This window comes from Pleuronectes platessa, chromosome 12 (genome assembly GCF_947347685.1).
Source record: "Pleuronectes platessa chromosome 12, fPlePla1.1, whole genome shotgun sequence".
Taxonomy (NCBI): domain Eukaryota; kingdom Metazoa; phylum Chordata; class Actinopteri; order Pleuronectiformes; family Pleuronectidae; genus Pleuronectes; species Pleuronectes platessa.
In genome coordinates, this window is record NC_070637.1 from 16,307,490 (window position 1) to 16,320,217 (window position 12,728).

Sequence of the window (12,728 nt, forward strand, 5' to 3'; positions counted from 1 at the left end):
AGTTTTGTTTGATAAAGAATTCAGAAATTAAAAAACAAACATTGTATTTTTAACTTTTACTCAGAAAAAAAATATGATACTCAATTGTTTAAAAAACGTATACATTAATTTGTTTATCTACATATAAAGATAAAACATTAATTGTAGATTCGATCATTAAATTATTAGTTTTAAATCGACTGTCAGATGCAAAGGTGAGAAATTGTTTAATAATTTTATTGACAATATGTTAGTTAAATAATTAATATCAATATATGAATGAAAATGATCCAGATTCTAGAGCTGATTCCAGAGCAGAGCTCTGACTTTTGACTCAACAGACCACGACTCAGCATCTTTCACTGGAAAACAACAATGTGATGATGTCATCATTTCTACCACACGATGGTTGCTAATTGGTTCGTTTCATTCGATTGTAGATCCGATCTTTAATCTTATTGGCTTCTAAAGTTAATACATCACTGATCACATGACATTATGGAAAATCATCTTCTGATAAATATAAGATTTGATATCATTTTCCTGATTATTATTATCGTGCTTACCCGTCACGCAAATTAATTTCCTGTCAACTGGATGATATAAATATAAACAGAATATAGAAAAAATAAACACAACAATACAATAAAATTCACATAGATATAATAAAAAAGCTTCATGTTCAGATTCTGAGTTGAAAGTTCAATGAAAATGAAAGAAGTGTAGAGGAAAAAGATCAAAACTCAACATGAATAATAAACATTTAAGTTTTCGTGGTCATGTGATCAACACTGGACTATTCCATTCTCACCTGCTGGAGGGAAGATCCCAGGTACGAATGGTGCAGTCCATCGCCATGGTCACAAGCCAGCGACCATCAGGGCTGAAGGTCTAGAGAGAAGAAGTAACATCATCACTACAGTCGTCTCTGATGTTAGCCTTAGCATTGTGAAGGTTGAAAACCGCCTATTAGCATCATTAGCAGGTTGCTAGCTGTGTTAGCTTCACTCACCATGTCGTTAATGTTGCTGTGGTGTCCCACAAACCTCCTGACCACTCGTCTGGTTTCTATGTCAACCACCTGCAGTGTGAAGTCATCCAGTGCTAATGCTAACATCCCGCTAACATCAGGAAGGAAAACTAAATACATGTTAGCTACCTGTCTGTGTGGAGCATCATGCTAACCTTTATCCACCTGCTAACTGGAAGCTACCTGTCTCTGTGTAGCATCATGCTAGCTGGGGCAGCATTTAGCTTCAGCTGTTGTTCTTGTTTCCTGGTCTTAAAACGCCAGAACCTGAGCAGCCAATCAGAGCCATAGGTGAGGGTCAGCTTGTTCAGGGCGTCTGTGGCGACACCTCGCACCGCACCACTGTGAGCTGGAGAAGAAGGGCGGGTCAGCATTGGGCCGGGACACAGTACAGACCAATCACAGACAAACAGGTGGGCACACCTTTCTCATTGTCACCATAGCAGCCACGATGCAGCCCTGACTGAAGGTTGTAGATGTCAACACGTCCGCACGATGAGCCAATCACAGCAAAGTTACCACAGGAAGTTATGTCGACGGCATGGCGACAGTGAAGTAAGTATTGAATAAGAAAACTCTTTTCGCTTTGGTTCAGGTAAATGATTCAATATTACATCAAGATTGGAAAGTGACTCTGAATTTTTAAGACGCCCTTTCAATATTCCATCATCAGGGGCCTCATGTACTAAGGTTGCGTACGCAGAAAAACGTGGCGTACGTCCTTTTCCACGCTCACGTTCAGATGTACAAAACGTGAAATGACCGTAAAAATGTGCGGTCCCCACGCCAGCTCCAGAGCTGTCGTACGCACGTTTCTACAACTATTGTTCCTTTGGCGACACTTAGAGGAGACGCCGGGAACGACGGAGGAGACCCCGGGGCCGACGGAGGAGACGCCGGGGCCGATGGAGGAGACGCCGGGGCCGACGGAGCAATCCGTGCCCTCTCCTTGCTTGTCTATTCAAAAATAAAAAATTTAAGTTAATAAACACGAGTCAAAGTCTTTAATATCCTGGCATCTTTACGCACGACTTATGTGTATTGTAAGCAGCCAATTGTATGACCAGTATAATTACAGCATTTATGAATTCAGCATATTTACCTTGGGGATGATCGGTGTCCCCTTCATGGGCTCCCACCACTCCGGTGAGAGCTGTGTCACCGATCAAAGCGGCCACTCTCAAATCGAAGGGGGAGAGTTCCCCCACTCCCGTCCCCCCACCTGTTGCGGTCACGCTTCGGCGGTGGGCAGAAACCCTCCGCTTCACCTCCACCTTGAGGTCTGACCACTTTTTTTTTATTTCAGAGTGTGTGCGCTGCTGAGACCCCACTGCATTGACGGCCTCGCAAACCAATCCCACTCATTTGTCTTTTGTTTAGCATTTATCCCTGTTGACAGGGTACCAAATAACATATGCTTGCGCATTTCTACCTCGTGGAGCAAAATCTCGAGCTCGGACTCTGTGAAGTTGCGTTTTTTAAGACTGTTCATGGTGCCAGGTGATCGGATTAAGAGGTGAATCTCAGGTCCAGGGGCCTATTTAAATGAAATTGCATATTTAAATGAGGGCGTGGACAGGGAGGAGTTTGGCACGTCGGCATGTGCGCTCAATTCCACGTTGATTGAGATGTACAAAAGAAACGTGCTTGGATCCATGTGTTCGCACACTTTGATACATCTGAATTTATTTGTGCGTAAGACAGTTTCTGGGTTTTGGCGTACGCCAAGTTTCAGTATGAAATCCACGCAAGTCTTAGTACATGAGGCCCCTGGTGTATAACAGCCTTCCTCCAATTCCCCTGTTGGATCAAGAGGTGGAGCTGAAGGACTCACTGGAACCGCGGCAGCAACAGATGAAAACGACAACTCAGGACCTATCACAGGGGAGCGAGCAAAGTAGGGTTTTAACAAATTAATGTGACACAACTGCACCGACTTTTTCCGGTCAGGGTTCGAGATTAAATAATTAAGGTCCGACACTTTTCGGGTCACTGTATAAGGGCCAGAGAACATGGCCTGGAAAGGCGAGCCAACTAAAGGCAGGAGTGCCAGAACTTGATCTCCTGTACTGAATTCCCGTCGTTCCGCACGCCTATCATAAAGACTCTTCATTTTATTTTGAACTGCTTGTAAGTTTTCTCTCGCCATTTTATTTGCCTGATACAGCCGGAGTTTGAAACCATTTACGTGATCTATTAAGTTTTTGGGTGCAACCTTTGCTTGCCAGTCGCTGTGCAGGGAGGCTAAAGGGCCTCGCACTGTGTGACCAAAGACCAGGTCATTGGGACTGAAACCCAAGCTCTCTTGGGACACCTCCCTGGCAGCTAACATCAGCCAAGGTAATCCTTCCTCCCAGTCATGGTCCAATTCAGTGCAATATGCACGGAGGAGGGACTTCAATGTTTGATGAACCCTTTCTAGAGCTCCTTGGCTCTGGGCATGGTATGTGCTAGACAGAGAATGTTTGACATTTAACTGGTTCAGCACTTCTGCAAACAACTTTGAAGTGAAGTTATACCCCTGATCAGATTGAATCGTTTTTGGGATACCAAAAATAGACATAAACTGTGTCAGAGCTTTCAAAACAGACTTGGTGGTAATGTTTCTGAGGGGATAGGCAGCAGGATAGCGCGTAGCCTGACACATCACTGTGAACAAAAAGTTAGTGCCAACTTTGGATCGTGGCAAGGGACCAACGCAGTCAATGATCAGATGCTCAAATGGTTGTTCAGCAACCGGTATGGGATACAGAGGGGAAGGCTTAATTATCTGATTTGGTTTTCCCGTCAATTGACATACAGTATATGGCAAGTTTTGATGAAAGCTGAAATGTCTCTTTTCAAAAGAGGCCAGTAAAAATGTCTACTAACTCTATCATAGGTTTTTCTTACCCCTAAATGACCTGCAACACCATCATGAGCAGTTTGAAGTACATAGAGTCTTACACTAGAGGGCAGAACAATTTGTAAAGCTTCATCCCCCATAAAACATTCCCCCTGGGGAACCCATGTTGTCACCAACAGGCCATCTTGGAGAAAATAACCATGGGCTGCACTCTCCACCTCATCATCCGGAAGCACCTGGTTGTACAGAGCCTGAAGGGTTGGGTCATCTTGTTGCTCTTTCACAAGGTCACTGCAAGACACAGGCAAGGGGAAAACAGGCACAAAAGATACAGATTTTCTTTTCTTCTCGGAATGTTCAGAACAGAAATCCCCACTGGCACGGCTCATTGCGCGTGTCACTGCACAGGTGGGAAGTACCACAGAAGGGGTTTTGGGGGACTCATAATCTCCTACCTGGGATGATAGAGGGTCCACTGGCACCTCAGGCCAGACTCGACCACCAGCCAGGTCATTTCCTAAGATGACCTGCACTCCCCCCATAGGCAAAGAAGGACGCACTCTCATGATCACATCACCTTGCACCAGACTTGAGACAAGTGTCAGTTTATGCTGAGGAACAGAGAAGACAGCCAAACCCATCCCTCTGACCTCAACACTAGAACCAGTGTCTGTCTCAGGAGAGAATGGCAACACAGATTCCACAATATAAGAGTCAAGAGCCCCTGAATCTCTTAATATCTTGACAGGTACTTTTCTATCACTTTCGACCAGTGAAACATAACCTTTAGAAACAAATGCAGCAAAACCAGGATCAACGTCCTCATGAGATGAGTAACACGGCTGTTCTTGAGCCCAAACGGAACCTCAATTATTGACTTTAACAAAGGCGGTTTAGTGTGTGACTGCACTGCGGCAATGACAAGACTTCTTTCTTCGGCATGAAGAGACATAGCAGCCGCAGATGGTTTTGCTGGAAAATAAACAGGCATTGATTTTTTCCTCAGGACTGGACACTCATTTCGCCTGTGACCCTTTCCATGACAGTAATTACAGATGCGATTTGGTTCCAGCTTTCCCCTTAAACCCTGCTCTGCTTTACCTGAAATTCTTTCTGTCCGTTCGGACCAAAACTTACGGGAGTTAAGTCCAACAATGCTCTATCGGGGGCAAGAATCTCCACGACCACTGCTCTCACCAAAAAAACCTTTATGGGTCAGGACAAACTCATCTGCCAATCTAGCAGCATCTGTAACCCTGCTTACTTGCTTTTCCTGAATGTAGGTAACAACCCGGTCAGGCAAAGTATTTTTGAACTGTTCAAGCAAGATTAATTCTTGAAGATCCTCCATAGTATTAACCTGAGAAGCAGCACACCAGCGACTAAAGTGAGTGGATAACTCGCGAACAAACTCAGTGTAAGACTGATTCTCTTTTCTGAGTAATCTGAAACGCTGACGATAAGCTTCCGGTACCAATTCATATGTTCTAAGTACAGCAGCTTTAACCGACTGGTAGTTACCACTATCAGTAACAGTCAAGGCTGAGAAAGCCTCCTGGGCCTTGCCAGTGAGCACACATTGAAGTAATAGGGTTCGCCCCGCGTCCGACCAATTTCGTGCCTCTGCTAAATGCTCAAACAACCCAAAGAAAATGTCAGGGTCCTTTTCATTAAACTTAGGAACTAGCCGTAAGTTAACGGCAACATCAAATGACAGAATAGGAGGAACAAACAATTCTGACTCTCCAAACTTTTGTGGCTTAGGGTTAGCACTTAAAATGGCACTTACTTATAGCACTTTGTAGTTTTACTTAATTTTTTAAGAAATTGTACTTTCTTGCTTCTTGTTGTTCTGGGTTTGTACCCTCGGGGTTGAATGCACTTATTGTTAGTCGCTTTGGATAAAACCGTCAGCTAAATTAAATTTGACCGGGAATTTGGTGTATAGGGTTCATGATCTCCCTCCACTTTTTCGCTTTGCCCTGTGAGCCCTTCTGTAAAATGAGCGGATCAAGGAAATGAAAAGTGGACAATAAGTGCTGAGTGTTTAACACGGAGTGGACAACAAAATACTTTTGGATTATTAATGGCGGGGCGTCAAAATGTGTAGACCTAAATGAAGACAATTAAGATGTACCTGCAATATAACATCACTAGAGGGCAGTGTAAGACCATGGTTTGCCAAAGGCAAAACTTGTGTTACCTTGGGCTTAAGAGACATTGTTTAAACTGCTTCTCACATTAGTTATTGGTGAAATATTATTATATTATCACAATATATTTACAAACATCACAATAACCATCTCATTTGTCTCAATGGTTGCATTTAATGGACAGGTAATTCAACAGTATCTGTGTAGAAAATGATAGGTGTGAAGGAGTTGTAACCAGGATCAGGCGCCACTATGTTCATGATCCAACATCTGACATCAAAATTTGTTGTTAGATCCATTGGCAACATCAGGACTCACCATCAGGATGGATGCCATACACAGAATATGAAAGCAAAGTCATTACTGTAATGCTTCAATGAATAAAACATTTTATTTGAAGTGTATTGTATATAAGACATTGTTTGCACTTTGTATTTGCAGTAATAAAAATCAGAAGACACGTTTCTTTAAATGGTTGCGTTTAATGGACAAAACGGTTAACATGTCTATGTAATATCATGTTTTATTGGAAAACCATTTACTTCTGATGAAATAAATTACAGTTTCCTGAATAAGAGTTTGATTGAAATGATAGTCTATGATCAGCTGGTGTCATGATCATGAAGTCCACCACAGCAACATGCCACTGAGTCTACATGGCATTGTAAGATCCACTGTCACTATCTGACTACACAATCTTGGGATGACAAAGAACACAGTTAAAAATATACTTCACTACACTTATTGGACTTAGAGAGTTATTTTATAATGCATAGAATACTAAACATTTTACAGTGTTGTGTGTAATAAATTAAGTACTTTGACAGTTGAGACAGTTCATTGGAAAAAACATACCATTGTTGCCTAAGTTGTCTCCACAATCATGATCCACCACCACGATCAGGTGCGATTAAGTCCACGAGCCATCAACTTCATTCATTGTCAGCATTAGGTTCCATTATCTTGTGGGCTGAGACACAAAAAAGTGAGGAATAGAAAGGTGCTGTGATGATGTTACTGCACAAACAAACTTCATTTTATTATGCAATGATTAGATTACAGTGAACATTTTGTATGTTAATTATAACATAACTTAATTGGTGAATGTACTTTGGAATATATGTATTGTATTGTTGATTATGTAATATAGTAAAACATGGGGAAAAACCTTTCATGTAATGTTATGTCATCAAGTCAGGACACCGCAGGGAATTGAACCCTGTCTCCAGTAAACTAGGAATTCCATCCGGAGCCTTAAGCTTTTTGACATCACAATCCAGGTATAGCAAAATCTTATCATAAAAGCATTTGTGTGTAAACATTGGTGATTTCAACAAATTATAAATCTGTTCAATACATGTGGCTGCATTGTCAGTGCAGGGTTGAAAATGAGATGTTTGTTAATAGTTCTTTGAAATGCTTTTATGATACAAGGCAAAAACCTTAAACAAAACAGCTGTGTGCATTAAATGGCAGTACATTATATGTATCTGCATGTTTATTCAAAGTTTTTATAAGAAAAGTAAGCAATCGTGACACGAGCTTCTGTATCTTGGACATATTTGGTCCAATCGAGTCCAAACTAGACTTGTAAGACAAGAGTCGCGACCTGAAGACATCTATACATAAATCGTGACTTAAAATCACAGCGCCCCCTGGTGGCAGCAGGAAATGTCTTGTTTTTGGTACTTCTTACACTTGGATGTATTTCTCCTCATCCACATGGCGAAACCTCGTCAAACTGTGTCAAATGGGTCTCAAGACATAGATAATGTAGGCATAAGATTACTGTGACTTTTCATCATGCGGATTATTAATGGCGTTGCATCAAAGTTCATCAGCTCGCCATGAAACAGGAAATCGCTGTAACTTCCGTGTTCATGGGTCCAGCACTACGTGTGTGTTAACATCCCCCCCCTTAAGATATTCAGATGGTTTTAAGGAATGGGCGTGGCAAAATAACTGACTAGCGCCCCCTAAAGGGCAGCCCCGGCACTACAATTGGCTGACATCTACAAAAATCGATAGCGACATGTGTTTTTTCATGATAAAGAAATAAGTCTCCTCGATAGATATGCTAGACCAAACAGAAAGCCCGCCTTTTTAGATTTGGTGGCCATATTGGCCTAATTCCACACTTTTACTTTGATGTACTTGTTGTAGAGCTTTCATCAGGTCAACTTAAAATTTTGATGAGTGTTTTCACAACAAGATGGAGATCTAAAGTTATTTGAATTTTTACTCTCTGTCATTCCATGTGACCCCAGCCGGGCGTCAAAGTTTAATTATACGCCATCAAAACACGAGCTTCTGTATCTCAGCCATATTTGGTTCAATCAAGTCCAAACTACACATATAAGACAAGAGGCGCGACCTGATGACATCTACAAAGACACCATGACTTAAAATCATAGCGCCACCTGCTGGCTACAAGAAGTGAAGCGTGTATCCTTGGTGCATGCAACGCGGAGACGAGCGCTTGGTCATCAATGCTCTTTCTACACAGACCGCAACAGACTTGAAATTGCCTGTGATCGGGCCCGTTAGTGCTACAACGTAGCCCTAGTTAGGGCCCGAGCACCTCCGGTGGGAGGCCCTATTGAAATTGAAAGGATTATTCTGAGCGTTTTTCAACATGCTCAAAAAGTTTTAAAAGTTTGCAATAAATTAGAAATGTGTGAAAATGTACGTATTCTGGAGTATTTGGAAATGGGCGCAGCGAAATAGCTTAACAGCGCCGCCTACGGAAAAGCCCCTCATTTAGCATTCACTGATCCCCTCAAAAATGAGGATAGTTGTGTATGATGACCAGATGCACAAAAAGCCTCAAGGAGCATTATGAAAAACGCAACACGAAGCCCGCCATTTTGGATTTAGTGGCCATTTTGGTCATATTCCATATTTTTACTTTGATGTACTTGTCGTAGAGCTTTCATCAGGTCAACTTAAAATTTAGACGAGTGTCATCACAACAAAATGGCTCAGGGGAGGTAATCCAAAGAGGAAGGTCACTGCTCGAGTGAGGCTGATTGGAAGTATGACATATGCGTGGACAGGGATAGCTGTGATTCAAAACTTTAAACCTGTGTTTATCCAAACTGGACTGGTTCATATCAGCACAAGTTTCTTTCAAATGAGCAAGACAATAAGTTCAATATGAGTTTGCCTCAGATACCCAGAATGCAGCTTAGTAGTTCGTCTGGCCGCTCAGAAGATATTTACAGAATCTACAAAGATTTCAAACCATCTGGTGGAAGAAATTCCTCTGCTGTGCCACAAAAAGGGGTTTGGTTTTGTAGATCTTTGAGATTTTTAATCTATTTCCCCAGCTGTGTCTTTGTTTCCTATTCCAAACGAAGAAAGGTTGAAATAACATGTTTAAAAGGATAACTCCTTTAAACTGATTTTTTTCACATTGAAGGTCTTCGGGTGACGGCTACAACTGCATATGTGATAACTTAATTCTGGAGGATGTGGAGTTGAAAAATGTAAAGTAACAAGGCCCATAGAGCCTGTTCTTAACCTCAGTATGAGGCTACAAGTGCGAAGTTACACAATAACCACTGTTACAGGTTTTCTGCAGGTTTCAACACGTTGAATTTAATACTTTTTAAGACCGTGATGAATCAAATCCAGGACACCATGTAAAGACATAAAGGAATATCAGATTCCCAGAACTACTCACCCTTCACCATACATTTCAGATTATAACCTGTAGAAGCCTCAAAGCACCACATTATTTCACAATCTACAGGTGAAGACAGTTGGTATCCATATTCTTTTTCACAGCCAAGCCAAACTAAACCAAACTTCACATGCCAAACAAAACATGTCGCTTAAAAAAGCTAAACTAATTTCAAAGTGCAATAAAAGTAGTGTTAAATGAATATTAACATTAATAAGACTTTGAATTGAAGACTTATAATATTCTAATGTATTTAAGAGTTTTTGATGCCAAAATCCAGATTATTTAATTCTTAGACTTTTTAAGACTCTGCTGAAACCCTGTATCAGCATAAAATACCCAAAAGGCCCAATCTCTAACTGTAGTATCATGGTTGAACAGCATTGTGGGCAATGTAGGCACCTTGGATCCTATATCAATCGGACAAAAAAATGCATTGTTAAATTCATGGTGATCTTAAAATGAAGACATTTTTGTCTATATTGATGTTACTGTCTAATGTTTTATTCTTTCTTGTATCATGCAGTGGACATGTCATTGTTTCATGAAGATGGTTTGCAAAGTCTGAGGATTTTGAGAATACCTTGAGAGCAGCTGTAAATGTTCAGCAACCTTCTGGGCTTCTCAAACATCGCGGGGCATCTATCTTCCAGAGAAGTAGATGCTGAGGTCTGGGACTCCGTTGTAATGGTAATAGCCTTCACAAGAGGCACACAACGGGGTCAGTGTGAGCCTGTGAAAATCTACAAAACATCTTCCCTCCCAAGAAGGATGTTCATGATTATTTCCCACACTTCTGCAGGATGTGTGCAAAAACACTGCCTGGAAAGCAGTGGTTTGACTTTCACTGGTTAAACTGAGTCAGGCAAAAAGAGCTATGGTAAAGGGCCAATGCTGACAGATGCTACTCGGCTATCTGTGTCATAATGAGTTTAGCCCCCCCCCCCCCCCCCCCCGCTATTTCTCCATCTTTCTACTCTTTCCTCTCACCCCCTGTCCTGCAAATACAGTTAACTGCATGACCGTCCGTGATGAATGGCTGTTAACAGCTGCCTATTTTTTGATGGTTGCTGGTGAGAGCATGTAATTGCATTTGGCCCTGGGTGTACATGCACTTATTTAACCAGTGTCAGTGCCCATTACATTCCACGGCAGTGCAACCCAGGTACAGAATGCAGATCCACGGGGACGAATGCAGTGTGCTCTGTGGACGTTTGAGCCCAGAGGAACAATAGCACGAAAAACCTCAGCTCAATACAAGAAGACACTGCATTGCACTGACTGTTTAAAGGGTCAATTGACCTTTTCCAAGAGAACACAAGGTAATTTAATTCAGTATTTAAGTATGAATTCACACACAAAAACAATTCGGTAAATGCATTCAAATCTAAAATACTTGGACACAACAATCGTAAACTTCACCACTACTGGCAGGAAGATGTGCCTAGCTGGGATAATTTAGTTGCTCCCAGTTGTTAGGGCTCAGAGAGGCTGATATTTGCTATGCTGGGACCAGATCCACACCGGGATCAGATGCAGAATTCCAAAAATGCCCATCCCAGGCCAAGATTCAGTGTTGGACCTTTTTTATTGTGTTGAACCATCTTATCTCTTTGCATACTGTTCTGCTACCCCCCCACCCCCCTCAACAACCCCGCTAGAAAAAAACAATTCTGAAGACAAAAATATTTTTCAATGAAATTAATCTGCGCAGCCCATCCTGACTCTGCGGATGGGAGGAGGGAGGCCTCTTTTGTGTGTGTGTGTGGGGGGGGGGGGGGGGGGGGGGGGGGCAACACTCTGAGGGGGGGTGCAATGCTGCAACCAACCAACAGATGGCAAAGTCTGCCCAGTTTACAGTGAGACCTATGGGCCTCTCTCTGGACAGTGTTAACCACGTTGTCACACTCAAAAAGCACGTGGAGATCATAAATGATTTATAAATGTAGGACCATTAGTAAGGTTAAACTAGTTGTGGGTCTGTACGGTAAACACTGCTCCCAGTAGACAACATGCACCTTATAGGCTTTATCTTATCCAGGGTTTAATATATGATTTTCTATCTCATTATTATATATGTGCAATGTGAAACTTTGTGTGCATTTTGTTTACATTTGACATTAGTCAGTTTTTTTATAGTTCATTGTGTTTGTTAGTTTTGTTTTTTTAGCTATTTATTTCACTATTTGCATCTTGCTGCAGTCACATGGAAACTTTTCTGGGACAACTAAAGGTCACTCTTATTCTATCATATCCTATTCATATCGCAGCGCGTTTCTCTTATCTCAGTTATCAAATTGTATTGTGTCGTATCTTATCCTATCATATTGTGTCGCATCACATTGTGTCTTATCTTATCTTTTCGTAACTTGTCTTATCTTAAAGTGTTACATCAATTTGCATCTTATCTTATCTTGTCTTATCTTGTAGCATCCTATTGTATTCTATATTATATTATCATACTGCAACGTATCCAATCTTATTTTATCTTTTCTTATTTTATTTTATTGTATCAAAACTTATCCTATTGCATTTGATCACATCGTTTTTTATACTACTATATAGTATTGCATCAATTGTGTCTTAACTTAACTGATCTTTTCTTACTTTATCTTTATGTGTATCAATTTGCATCTTATCTTATCTAATCTTATCTTGTCGCATCTTATCTTATGTATTGTAACGTATCTTTTCATATCATATTATATCGCATCTCATCTTTTTTTATCATACCTTATCTTGTTTTATCGTATTGTATCTCATCTTGGCTTATATAATCTTGTCTTTTTTAGTCACATCCTTTCTAATTGTATCTTAAACATGTACTCTATGAATACACTTAACACAAAAACAAAGATATAAACACAAGAAATAAAACATTTTACTCACATCATCATAGCAGTAACTTTACCCTTTATTCAGAATCTTCCCAACACATCATCAATATGTTGCAACATGAGGTATTGTGTACAACCATCACAGCAGGGGCCTTCCACAAGTGGAACTCGGAACCTCCTGCAGGTTTGTGCTCTCGCC